This window comes from Piliocolobus tephrosceles, chromosome 6, assembly GCF_002776525.5.
Source record: "Piliocolobus tephrosceles isolate RC106 chromosome 6, ASM277652v3, whole genome shotgun sequence".
NCBI lineage: Eukaryota > Metazoa > Chordata > Mammalia > Primates > Cercopithecidae > Piliocolobus > Piliocolobus tephrosceles.
The window spans coordinates 26275861-26289172 of NC_045439.1; the positions used below are offsets into that span (position 1 = coordinate 26275861).

Sequence of the window (13312 nt, forward strand, 5' to 3'; positions counted from 1 at the left end):
CCTGAGCCTTGCAATGACAAAGATTGCCTGCCTCTAAGGCTGGGACAGTCTCATCAATCAACCTGTGCTTGAACTATTAGCACTGTCAGCTTCCACTTAAGAGATGATAATTCAAGGGTAGCCTTCCTCATCCACCGAAACTCCCTCCATCAACAGAACAAAACCCTTAATCAGAAGGAGGGGCAGGAGTGCCTATCTCTGGCAAAAACAACTGGCCCCGTCTACTTTCAGTCTACACTTCTTGAACTCATTTTTGCATGACTCTGAAAAAGATCCTCAGTAGAAGCCCTTGACTTGCTGGTACAGGAGTTGAGGCAGGGTTCATGTCCTTTGCCTTGGAAGGTAGTGGTTGTGATGCCAGGAACAGGAAGGTTACAATATTGCCTGTATGATGATGTCTGATTAAAAAGAATAATCATGAACACATGCCAATTTTTTGGTTTTTTTTTTTTTTTTTTTTTTTTTGCACATGTATTATCTTTGTGGGATGGGCAGAAATGAATTGCTGGCTGAGTGTATGAGAAATGAAAGGCAGCCAATAAGCTTTGCCCTCACTTGGTAATAGGAGGAAAGACTGTAATGGGCTGTTTCTGGGAGTTATGAGAATTATTTAGATCTGAAAGCAGGTTTGTAATTTTTTGACCCTAAAATAAATGGAATACACACCCAGAGAGTATCATGTAACCCCTGATATTATTAAAAATGTCAAGCATTTACGTGATTTGAAGAGAAATCACAGTGCAAGTAGACACTTCATAGAGTCCCAGCCACTAGGATGGTTGTCATTTCTATAAAGATTCACAGAAATTTATGCTACTGATGGATAATTTTTTTATAAAATTGGGGTACTTATATAGTTTTAAAAATTATTTTGAAAACAAAGGCCTGAAAAGCTGCTTCCCAAGTTTCTATTTCTCATAAAGGTTATGATACCTTATTGCAATGGGGAGCCCCATGACCAATATCACTGAGTTTCATCACTGTAGAAAAAACAGAGATTTCTCTTTTGGGGTGAAAACAGGGGAAAAGGATCTCAGCTGGCCTCTTTCTAAGTCCTTTTCTCTTTACCTCCACTCCTGGATCACCCAGGGAATTAAAACTCTGCCTGTTGGCCACTTAAATTAATGAAATTGCTCATGTCTAATACAGAAACATTGCCTCTGTGTGCTCTAGATACATATATGAATAGCACTTCTGTGGATGCCTCCCTGTCCTGGGCACCACGGTAATCCATGTAAATCACAGATTGGCTTTAAAATTCTCATCACCAGAAACCCACAGTGAGAACGGCTGAAGAGATGTAAAACATGAACAGACTATCCTTTGGCCACAAAATTGGCTGATTGAAAATAAACTCCCAATTATTCTTTTAAAAAAGCCTGTCTTTCATGTGAAGGGGGGTCCTTGTTGGCATGCTTTACAACTTTCTTACTTTTTTAAAGCAAGACCAGTGAAAAAGAGAGTTTAGTCCTCTTCTTTTTTTTCTTAACTTATCCCTTTTCAGTCAATTTGTTGTGCTGATTAGTATTAATATGTGTTCTAAATGATGGGGATAATTTTGTTCGTCAGGGGACATCTGACAATATTGAAGACGTTTTTGATTGTCCTAACTGGGTTGGGGATGGGGTGGTGCTACTGGCATCTAGTGAAGAGAGACCAGGGATGCTGCTAGACATTCCACAATATACAAGACAGCCTGGAATTATCCAGCCCAATATGTCCATAGTGCTTAGTTAGAGAAACCTGGCCAAAAATACCATACATAAAGTAGAAAGAGTGAAATCTTTTTAATGATGATATGTTGAAAACGTTTTATAGGCAATTGAAAATGCATCCTTTCTACCATGAGTTCCCAGGTCTTTTGTGTCATTGTTAGTTATGGCTACATCAATTAGCTTGAGTGAAACAGGTTCTGATTTTGGAATCCTATTTTTATTTTTACTTAAGAAAGAGAAATGGGTTTGGATGGACAGCCTCACCTCTATTGGCTATCCTAGGATGGAGTAATGCAGTTGCTGTTTTAGAGTAATCAGTCAGTTGGTATAAAATCTGCCAGAGCTTAGGGCATGTGAAAGTATCTGTAATTTTTATAACTTTTGTAAATAGGCTAGAGATCATGGTGTCCCCTGCATTTGTTGTTATGCAAAAGTCTTATTTACTCTCACTTAGGAAACATTTGTTGTTTCAATTTGTTATATAACCTTATAGATTAAATTCTAAATATAGAAGTCACAGATGATATTATTTAATAATTTCTTGAGAGTCTGGATGACTAAAAGCAACTTCATGGGCTGGCTAGGAATGCATCTGGAATATATAACCACTTGTAATAGAAGGATTTTGATGAAATTAACCTATTTATTTTTTTTTTAAGTTAAAGATCCAATATCCCCTTGTAATAGAAGGATTTTGTTGAAATTAACCTAATTGTTTTTTTTTAAGTTAAAGATCCAATATTAATCTTAAATCATACAACACATCCACCTCATTCAATATATATCTTAGTCTCTCTGTTATACTCATGTCTTGAAAAAAATCAGTTAATTCAAATCTTGGGACCATTCCTCAGTTTCACAACTACACTGGGATATTAGAGGAATACTAGAAACATGATTATAATGCCAGAAGTTAGTCTTGTAAGAAAGAGATCAAATGAAGGAGCATAATTCAGCCTATGGAATGTAACAGTGATATGAAATCACTTAGAATATGGAGGCCTATTGGAAAGGGCAAAAACAAAGCTAATATCTACTTCTGAAGAAGGCAGGCAAAAAGACATGGATGATGTATTAATTACAAAGACTATTTTTCGAGAGTGAAGTGGTCAAATGTAGTGGTGATGGTTAATACTGAGTGTCAACCTGATTGGATTGAAGGATGCAAAATATTGTTCCTGGGTGTGTCTGTGAAGGTGTTACCAAAGGAGATTAACATTCGAGTCAGTGGTCTGGGTAAGGCAGACCCTTAATCTGGTGGGCACAATCTAATCAGCTGCCAGCAAATATAAAGCAGGCAGAAAAACGTGAAGAGGTGAGACTGGCCTAGCCTCCCAGCTTACATCTTTCTCCTGTGCTGGATGTTTCCTGCCCTCGAACATCAGACTCCAAGTTCTTCAGTTTTGAGACTCAGATTGGCTCTCCTTGTTCCTCAAGCTTGCAGACAACCTATTGTGGGACCTTGTGATCATGTAAGATAATACCTATTAAACCTCCCCTTTATATATATCCCATTAGTTCTGTCCCTCTAGGGAACCCTGACTAATACAGATTTTGGTATAGGGAGTGATTCTAGAGGAACAGAATATTAAAGATGAAGTTCTTTCGTTGGTTTTGGGATTTCTAGAGTTGGCTGTTTAATATGATTAGAACCAAAAATGCTAAGGACTCTACTTCTCATAGTATGGAGAACACTGATAGTCCTTGACATTAACTGTTTAGAGAGTTATGCAAAATTAATGCATTTGCCACTCCTAATTCACAGCTCATGAGAGGCAAGGAGTTTAGTGACTCTATACATCATACCTTTGACCATATGTGGAGAGTCAAGGAACATAATGAAGCTGATTGGTTCCTCCTAAGTTCAGTGGGCAAAGTGATGAAAGAAAATGATGAATTCAGGGATTCTGTCTCCTGGCCTTACAAGCAGATACTGAGCCTCAAATCTGCTAAGATTTCCCTGAGTGAGAGTCTTATCTCCTATAGAGAAGGAGCTGAAATTGTGGAAAAACAGACACAAGCCCTTATTATATGAGCTGCTGACCTGCAATGAAAGGTGCACGCACAGCCTCACCAGTTGTCTACTGTTAAAGTGAGGGCATTGACTGGAAAAGAATGGGACCCTGCAACTTGGAATGGGGACATGTGGGAGGACCCTGATGAAGCTGGGGACGCTGAGTTCGTAAACTCTGATGAAACTTCTTTGCTAGAAGGTACAGCTTCCCCATCCCCAGAAGTGGCAACATCCCCCCCTTGACCCATGCTGCCATTAGTCTTTCCACCTTTGTCTGAGGAGATAAACCCTGTGCTGCCTGAGGCAACAGTGAAGGCATCCCCTGAGGCAATTGCCAGAAAAAATAATGTTGATCATCCTCAGGAGCCACCCGCAACACCCCTGTTTGCTTCTAGACCTATAACTAAAGTCCTGGCGGACCCCTAGAGGTGAGATTGGGAGTGTGACCTATGAGGAGGTGTGCTACATTCAAAAAGAACTGTTTGAGTTTTCTAATTTATATAAACAGCAATCTGGAGAACAGGCATGGTAATGGATATTAATGGTATAGATAATGGTGGAAGGAACATAGAGTTGGATCAGGCTGAATTTATTGATTTGGGCCCACTAAGTAGGAACTCTTCATTTAGTGTTGCAGCTCAGGGAGTTAAAAAAAATTTCTAATAGTTTATTTGCTTGGTTAGCTGAAATACAGATTAAAAGATGTTCTACTGTGAGCAAGCTGGAAATGCCTGATCTTCCTTGGTTTAATGTAGAGGAAGGGATCCAAAGGCTTAGGGGGATTGGGATGGTGGAATGGATTAGTTACTTCAGACCTACTCATCCCAGCTGGGAAGGTCCAGAAGATATACCCTTGACCAATGCCTTACAAAATAGATGTGTGAGGGCAGCACCTGCATCTTTGAAGAGCCCTATAATTGCTCTTCTTTTATGTCAGATCTAACAGTGAGAACCATAGTCACTTAACTACAAAATTTAAGTACAATGGGAATAATTGGATCCCAAGGTGGCAGGGGCCAAGTGGCAGCACTCAACCTCAAAGGCAAGGTGGACGTAGCTATTATCATGGATAGCAGAGACAAAGCAGCAATCAGGATAGTCTGACTTGTGTAAAGCTCTGGCATTGGCTAATTAATCATGGTGTTCCTGTAAGTGAAATTGGTAGGAAGCCTATTGCATTCCTACTTAATTTATACAAGCAGAAAACTTCTAGGTCGAATGGACAAAAGACTAATTTGAATTATAAAAACAGAGAATCATGGCCCTTCAATCAATTTCCAAACTTGAATCAGTTTACAGACCCAGTACCACTTGAATGAAGGGGAGGCTGTGTCCCCACTACGTTACGGACAGTTTATGCAGTGAATCTTTCTCCCATCCTTCCCTGAGGAGACCTCCAGCCTTTTACCAGGGTAGCTGTGCATTGGGGAAAGGGAAATAATCAGACATCTTGGGGACTACTGGACACTGGTTCTGAGCTGATGTTGATTCCAGGGGACCCAAAATGTCATTGTGGTCCTCCAGTTAAAGTAGGGGCTTATCAAGGTCAGGTAATTAATCGAGTTTTATCTCAGGTCCAACTTATAGTGCATCCAGTGGGTCCCCAGACTCATCCTGTAGTCATTTCCCCCGTGCCAGCATAATTAGTATAGACATACTTGGCAGCTCGCAGAACCCCCAACATTGGCTCCATGCCTGGTAGGGTGAGGGCTATTATGGTGGGAAAGGCCAAATGGAATCCATTAGAGCTGCCTCTACCTAGAAAAATGTAAATCAAAAACAATATCACATCCCTGGAGGGATTGCAGAGATTAGTGCCACCATCAAGGACTTGAAAGACGCAGGGGTGGTGATTCCCAACACATCCCTGTTCAACTCTTCCATTTGGTCTATGTAGAAGACAGATGGATCTTGAAGAATGACAGTGGATTATCATAAGCTTAACCAAGTGGTGACTCCAATGCAGCTATGGTACCAGATGTGGTTTCATTGCTTGAGCAAATTAACACGTCTCCTGGTACCTGGTATGCAGCCACTGACTTGGCAAATGCCTTTTTCTCCATTCCTGTCCATAAGGCCCACCAGAAGCAATTCGATTTCAGCTGGCAAGACCAGCAATATACCTTTACTGTCATACCTCGGGGTATATCAACTCTCTGGCTTTGTGTCATAATCTTATTTGGAGCAAACTTGATTGCTTTTTGCTTCTGCAAGATATCACACTGTTCCATTACATTGATGACATTATGCTGATTGGATCCAGTGAGCAAGAAGTAGCAAACACACTGGACTTATTGGCAAGACATTTGTGTGTCAGAGGATGGGAAATAAGTCCGACTAAAATTTAGGGACCTTCTACCTTAGTAAAATTTCTAGAGTTCCAGTGGTGTGGGGCCTACAGAGATATTCCTTCTAAGGTGAAGGATAAGTTGCTGCATTTGGCGCCTCCTACAACCAAGAAAGAGGCACAATGCCTAGTGGATCTATTTGGATTTTGGAGGCAACACATTCCTCATTTGGGTGTGCTACTCCAGCCCATTTATCTAGTGACTTGAAAGGTTGCCATTTTTGAGTAGAATCCGGAACAGGAGAAGGCTCTGCAACAGGTCTAGGCTGCTGTGCAAGCTGCTCTGCCACTTGGGCCAGATAACCCAAAAGATCCAATGGTGCTTGAGGTGTCAGTGGCAGATAGGGATGCTGTTTGGAGGCTTTAGCAGGCCCCCATGGGTGAATCACAGTGAAGGCCACAGTGGAGGCCTCTAGGATTTTGGAGCATGGCCTTGCCATCTTCTGCAGATAACTACTCTCCTTTTAAGAGGCAGCTCTTGGCCTATTACTGGGCTTTGGTGGAAACTGAACGTCTGACTATGGGTCATCAGATCACCATGTGATCTGAATTGCCTGTCATGAACTGGATGTTTTCTGACCCATCTAGCCATAAAGTGGGTCATGCACAGCAGCATTCCTTCATCAAATGGAAGTGGTATATGCATGATTGGGCTTGAGCAGGTCCTGAAGGCATAAGTAAGTTACATGAGAAAGTAGCTTAAAAGCCCATGGTCTCCACTCCTGCCACCCTGCCTTCTCTCCCCCAGCCTACACTGGTGGCATCATGGGGAATTCCCTATGATCAGTTAACAGAGGAAGAGAAGACTAGGGCCTGGTTCACAGATGATTGTGCACAATATGCAGGCACCACCTGAGACTGGGCAGCTATAGCACTGCAGCCCCTTTCTAGGACATCACCAAAGTACAACAGTGAAAGGAAATATTCCCAGTAGCTAGAACTTTGAGCAGTGTACCTGGTTGTGCACTTTTCATGGAAGGAGAAATGGCCAGATGTGTGATTATATACTGATTCATGGGCTGTAGTCAATCATTTGGCTGGATGGTCAGGGACTTGGAAGAAGCATGATTGAAAAATTGGTGACAAAGAAATTTGGGGAAGAGGTATGTGAATGGACCTCTCTGAGTGGTTAAAAACTGAAGATATTTGTATCCCATATGAGTGCTCAGCAATGGGTGATCTCAGCAGAGGAGGATTTTAATAATCAAGTGGATAGGATGACCCGTTCTGTGGACACCACACAGCCTATTTCCCCAGCCACCCCTGTCATTGCCCAATGGGCCCATCAACAAAGTGGCCATGGTGGCAGGGATGGAGGTTATGCATAAATTCAGCAACATGGACTTCCATTCACCAAGGCTGACCTGGCTATAGCCATTGCTGAATGCCCAATTTACCAGCAGCAGAGACCAACATTGAGTTCTTGATATGGCACCATTCCTTGGGGTGATCAGCAAGCTACCTGGTGGCAGGTATTATATTAGACCTGTTCCATCATGGGAAGGGCAGAGGTTTGTCCCCACTGAAATAGACACTTAGTCCAGATACAAGTTTTCCTATCCTACATGCAATGCTTCTGCCAAGACTACCATCACAGAATGCCTTATCCACCATCATGATATTCCACACAGCATTGCCCCTGACCAGCACTCACTTTACAGCTAAATAAGTGTGGCAGTGGGCTCATATTTAAGGAATTCACTGGTCTTACCATGTTTCTCTATCATCCTGAAGCAGCTGGATTGATAGAATGGTGGAATGGCCTTTTGAAGTCACAATTACAACACCAACTAGGTGACAATACTTTGCAGGGCGGGGGCAAAGTTCTCCAGAAGGCTGTGTATGCTCTGAATAAGCATCCAATATATAGTACTGTTTCTCTCATAGCCAAGATTCGTGGGTCTAGGAATCAAGGGGTGGAAGTGGAAGTGGCACCACTCACCATCACCCCTAGTGATCCACTAGCAAAATTTTTGCTTCCTGTTCCCGTGACATTACGTTGTGCTGGTTTAGAGGTCTTAGTTCCAGTAGGAGGAATGCTACCATCAGGAAACACAACAATGATTCCATTAAACTGGAAGTTAAGATTGCCACCTGGACACTTTGGGCTCCTCCTACCTTTAAGTCAACAGGCTAAGAAGGGAGTTACAGTGTTGGCTGTGGTGATTGGCGCCGACCATCAAGATGAAATCAGTCTACTTCTCCATTAAGGTGTCTCTTAGTATTACCATGCCCTGTGATTAAGGTCAATGGGAAACTATAACAGCCCAATCCAGGCTGGACTACAAACGGTTCAGACCCCTCAGGAATGAAGGTTTGAGTCATTCCACCAGGAAAAAAAAAAAAAAAAAAAACCAAAGTAAACACGACCTGCTGAGATGTTTGCTGAAGACAAAATATAGAATGGGCAGTAGAAGAAGGTAATCATCAATACCAGCTATGACCACATGACCAGCTGCAGGAACTAGGACTGTAAATGTCATGAGTGTTTCCTCCTTTTGTTAAAAACGTTTGTGAATATATACACTTGTACTAAGATAATATCTTCATTTCATTTCCTTTTCCTTTATCATGTAGCATAAGATTTATTGACCTCATATCAGCATTTAAGTATTGTTAACTTCATGTAATAGTATTTGGTTTGGGACTGGTGCATGTCTGGTTGTAGGAAGGAGAGTTACATTATGTTAGGCATAATTATGACCTTATTATTGTCTTTATGTGAAGACTATGCATGATCTCAGGTGATGTGTATGGGTACAACTTGGCAAGGGGTGGATTTGTGATGGTTAATACTGAGTGTCAGCCTGATTGGACTGAAGGATGCAAAGTATTGTTCCTGGGTGTGTCTGTGAGGGTGTTGCCAGCAGAGATTAACATTTGAGTTAGTGGGCTGGGGAAGGCAGACCCACCCTTAATCTAGTGGGCACAATCTAATCAGCTGCCAGCACATATAAAGCAGGCAGAAAAACATGAAAAGGTGAGACTGGCCTAGCCTCCCAGACTACATCTTTCTCCCATGCTGCGTACTTCCTGCCCTCAAATATCGGACTCCAAGTTCTTCAGTTTTGAGACTCAGACTGGCTCTCTTTGATCCTCAAGCTTGCAGACAGCCTATTGTGGGATCTTGTGACCGTGTAAGTTAATACTTAATAAACTCCCCGTCATATATATCTATCCTATTGGTTCTGTCACTCTAGGGAACCCTGAGTAATACATAGTACATTGCTGAAGGAAGAAATCTGAACTCTCCTCTTTAGTTTTACAAAACAGGAACATTTAGCTTGTGTTCAACAGTTTAAATATTCTTCAAATTGCAGCCCGTATTAGTTTCCTGTGGCTGCTATAACAGATTATCAAATTTGGATGGCTTAAAAAAATCATTGAAAATGTATTCAATCACAGTTCTGGAGGCCAGAAGTCTGAAATCAGTGTTACTGGGCCAAAATCGGTTTTCAAGTCTCATTGTGTTCCATCTTCTCATTGTTGTCTTGTGTGTGGATGTGTGCGTGCACGTGCGTGTGTGTAATATCTCTCTACCTCCGTTTTATAAAGACACATGAGATGGCATTTAAGGACCTTCAGATAATCTAGGATAACTTTCCTATCTCAAGATCCTCAACATAATCACATCTGCAAGGAACCTGTAAATGTGGTTCCTTCGCCTGTATAATCACATCTGCAAGGAACCTGTAAATGTGGTTCCATCGCCTACAACCAACACTAAATCCTGTGTTGGTTGTAGGCGATGGAATTTTTTAGCTTATCATACAAATTGAGAAACAAACTAGTTGATTGCTTCATGGCACTTCTAGCATAAGAATTCTGTGATTCAAAGATTGTGACCTTTGGCAATTTACTTCACCCTTCCGTGAGTATTGGTTTTCTCATTTACAAAATGAGTCTAATAGTAGCAGTTAGGCCATAAGATTGTTATGAAGATTGCATGACTTAATGCTACTAAAATATTTAGAAGAGAGGCAGGTATATAATAAGTTCTCAGTGAGAGTCAGCAATCCTTACTTGTTGGTGCAGTTTGTGTTGATTATTATCATTATTATAAAAGGAGGATTATGTGAGAAGATAATTGGGTACTTGCTTGGTGGCCTGTGATATAATCCGTATTTCTTTGCTGTTCCTTTGTTTTGATATATTTAATCAAGGTGGATCACGAAATTATTACAGTATTGACTTGGTGTCTAAAGAATGTGTTTAACCAGCTTTGTGGATTTTGTTTAACTTTGTCTACAACATGGGCAGACTAAGCCAACTCCCAAATTGAGTAGGCAACTCAGAAACCAAGTCTTACGAAAGATTCCCTTAAGAATGATAGCCTTAGGAGTAGCAGAGATATGCTGTTCCCTCAGAGAAGAAATTACATTCCACTCTAAAAATATATAATTCACTTTTTCAACTTTTTATGAATATAAATAAAAGCTCAAACTTTTAGATTGTAACAGAAGTCCTTTCCTGCTGGCTTGAATGCCATACCTAACATAACTTCAGTTGAGTCCGTCCTTGGTTAAGATTGCCTTTCTACCTCTAAAACTTTAAATTGTCCCTTTCCTCCCATTACTATTGTAGTATAATTCCTTCACATTTGTTAATAGCAACACAACATATTGCCTACAAAACCTTTTCTAGCCCAAAGTTTTACTGAGTTTTAACATGCTATGTTCTAACATATATTTTAAGTGTACTCATTTTAAAGAAGGCACTATTGTGCTTGACATACTAATTGGCAAGGTATGTAACTTCCATCCAGGGGCTATATGTTAAGCTGATAACAGTCATTGATGGGTGAGACTGAAAATATTATTAATGGGTTTTTCACCATTAGTATGATACAATTAAATAAAAATTTCAAATAACAATATCAAGCATGTACTAATAGAAACGATATTTCCAAGCTGGGCATGAAGGATTATGCCTATAATCTCGCCACTTTGGGAGGCAGAGGTGGGAGGATCTCGTGAGCCCAGGAGTTTGAGACCAGCAAGACCCCATCTCTACAAAAAATAAAATAATTAGCTAGGCATGGTGGTGTAATTCAGTAATCCCAGCTACTCAGGAGGCTGAGGCAGGAGGGTTGCTTGAGTCCAGGAGTTTGAGGCTGCAATGAGCTATGATTGTGCCACCATACTGCACTGAAGTCTGGGCAATGAAGCAAGACCCTGTCTCCAAAAAAAAAAAAAAAAAAAAAAAAAGAAAGAAAAACTACTTCCATTTTTCCTCTGTGCATTTCACCAATAAATAACCATGTATAGTTCAAGTAGAAAGGCAATCTATAAACCTTTTGCCATTTAAAATTAGCAAAGAGTTAAACCATATGAAATTGCTGTTTTTTAGGTTAAGAAAAGGTTGAATGTGGTAGTTTCATATGGCACAAGGTTCAATTTTTCAGAGCTATTAAATGAAAGTTGCTAAATAAAACATTCAAGAACACAGGAAATATTTGCATTTTCCAATTACTTATATTTCTCCCAATGAATATAAACTGAGTCTTGCTTCCCATCCTCTACTTTAATGTCAATGATTATGGGAGCAAATATTATTAAAAGAAGGAAAATAAGCAGAAGAAATTCATAGAGGGGAAGGCTAGGTAGATAAAAATACAATGAAAAATGCAGATTGTTACCAACTTTGTAACCATTTCTGTTTGACAGTGTTTATCTCTTTAAATGTTTATTTTCTTACTCATTTTTATTTCATTTTTATGTGTCTCATAAAGTTGGATATCATTCAATGTTTAGTTCTTTGGTGTCTGATCATAGAAAGCAGATTGGCCTGGCATTTTTATGTATTGTAGGAAAAGAAAGTCATTTTCATGTATTGAGATTTATTATTTGAATATGTTTTTCAATATAGCAAAGCACACTTACAAAATTTAATGTACATGCATATGCAAGTGTGCTATACTTGTAGAGCATCAGGTAAAATTTTATACCTCTGTTAGAGAGAATGCAGAGAATCAAATAGTTGCACACACTTCTCCCCTCCCACCTTCCACCTCTCTCTTAGTAATCGATGCTATGGGGAAGGGTATTACATTTTCCATAAAAACCTCCAAAACATCCATTCATCACTTTCTGGGCTTGGGGTTGTTCTGGAATGGTAAGTAGTTGAGAAGATGACAGATCACTGACGAAAGAGATTATTACTTGTAGGACAAGGTCAATGACTCAGGAAGGGGAATGACTTTAGAGAGTAAGGTGCACAGACCTATTATGAGCTGCACTAAGAAGTTTGTAGTCATACAGTATTTGTTTTATGGTTAATTGCTTGTTTTTTGTATCAATGAAGTTTCATTATGAGAAGCTTCTCATTAGGAAACACGTTAGTTTGGTATTTATTACTTCCATGAATTCTTATCATCTGCTTCTGTTTTATCACAGTTGTCAGATTCTTATGACCTGGATGGCAATTTCTTGTCATACCTTGTGGGACATTGCATTTTGGGATAGATGTAAATGAATAAACTGAGACCACCTCATAATTTTAAAAGCAATCTTACTCTGAGTCAGCATGTGTACTGCATACCATTGAAAATGAATGGGGAAAAAAAGGAAATGACTGTGGTTCAATAATTTATGAAAATGTTACGGTTTTATTATTATCTGTCTCTGCCTTTTTTAAAACACCTATCACTGTAGCATATAGGTACAGTACTCAGACAAAACATTGGTTTCTAGCTCAGAAATGATGGAGAAAAATTTCTATTTCCCATATATTTCTTAGTAGCTTGACAGATGATTGTCAAAGAGTGAGCAAAAAGGTAGATATAAAAGAAAAAAAATCAAGCAGCTAGCTAATTTATATAATGCTTTCTGTAGACAATGATACTGTTGTAGATATTCTGGGAAAACCAAAAACTTCACTGGAACTTCCTTCAGATTACATAGGAAGCAAGAAGTCACTAGGGGTTATAAAGATGGACACAAGATTGGTTAGGAACTTATGCTGAGTAGTTCCTCATACACATCATTCTACTTTTGCATGTTTGAAATTTTTCCATGATAAAAAAGTTTTTTTTAAAAAATCTCAGGATTTAACTGTTTCCCAGCAGCAATTTATACTCTGAATATGGAAATAAGAATGTTCATTGTACACATATACGAGAGACTCTGTATTTCATAAATACTTCCTATTTTCATGAAATCTTGATCTCTACCTCTTTCTTGAGATGGCCTATACAATTCCACTACCAGTAAACATCCTCAAAGTCTCTAGCCGTGC

General features: G+C 39.8%; 1 protein-coding gene across 1 annotated transcript in view; it reads left to right on the top strand.

The window, feature by feature from the left end:
* Positions 1-3033: 3033 nt before the first annotated feature.
* Positions 3034-13312, top strand: part of DIO2 (iodothyronine deiodinase 2) — a 33605-nt gene continuing 23326 nt past the window's right edge. Inside the window, exon 1 of the mRNA XM_031935832.1 lies at positions 3034-3187. The gene's annotated coding sequence lies outside the window, so the exon portion shown is untranslated. The remainder of the gene's footprint in view (positions 3188-13312) is intronic.